Raw genomic sequence first — 1,069 nt, 5'->3', positions numbered from 1 at the left:
TTTGTGGTCTGTGGGGCCGGCGGTGTTCTGAAAGCCCATCGATCGGGCGATGAAGCCAGGCGCCATTACCGCTGCAATTTTCAATCTTAATTTGTTCAGGTAATATCCATGGACAAAACCAGAAACTTTTTTGGATGGGATGAATACTTGGGAAAAAATATTTCATGAGTTGGAACAATCAAGATTAAAATGCTTACTTTATGATATAAAAAATTAGATTATCCTTCGATACAAATAAAAATTTAAATTTGAGGAAGAACAATTGTCCCCTCTGAATCCTCTGAGGGAACAAAATATTGTTTCTTGATGTTTGCACGTCAAGACGACGATTCAAAGAAGAAATATTTGCATACGGAATACGCATGCAGCTTTGCTTGCGTACTCTATTAACCCTCTAATGCCCCCATAATAACCTATGAATAATATCGAAATAGAACCCACGAAGGTTATTTGGGTTATATGTTATTGAAATTAATACCTCAATAACCTCCCAATAATCCCCTAATAACCACAAAGCGGAGGTTATTACGCACGCAGCTCTGCGTGCGTAGTATGTATTCAAATATTTCTTACCCCCCATTCATAGGGCAGCACATCACCCATAAATGAGATATATGATGGTGTGACACTCCGTGATTGGTCTTTCAGATGTGCATTATCCTAACACATTATTTTCTCATAAATGGGTCGAGCTCAAGTGAGTCAAAGATTGTTTTGTGTTTGACTCATTAAATTTTTTCTTTTCTTGTGTTCAGCTCGTTTATAAATGAAGCTAAAAAATATGTGTACATCTTGTTTTAAAGAATGAATACAACACAAACAACTTAGTGAGCTGAACAAAACTGCTCGCGAATAATGTTAATTTCTATCATATTAAAAATATCATTAATTTAACTTTTATATACTATTTATTTATTATTTAATTACTTGGAGCCAAACAAATTAAACATATTTGTGATTGAAAAAAAATTAGTTCATTTTCGGCTTAAATTGAGCTCAAGATATTTATTCGTGTTAAACTCATTTATAAATCAAACTCAAGAAATCTCTTCATATTCGACTCATTTTC

Source organism: Phalaenopsis equestris, unplaced genomic scaffold (assembly GCF_001263595.1).
Source record: "Phalaenopsis equestris unplaced genomic scaffold, ASM126359v1 Scaffold231466, whole genome shotgun sequence".
In the NCBI taxonomy this organism is placed as follows: Eukaryota; Viridiplantae; Streptophyta; class Magnoliopsida; order Asparagales; family Orchidaceae; genus Phalaenopsis; species Phalaenopsis equestris.
Note: the sequence above shows the minus strand (reverse complement) of the source record.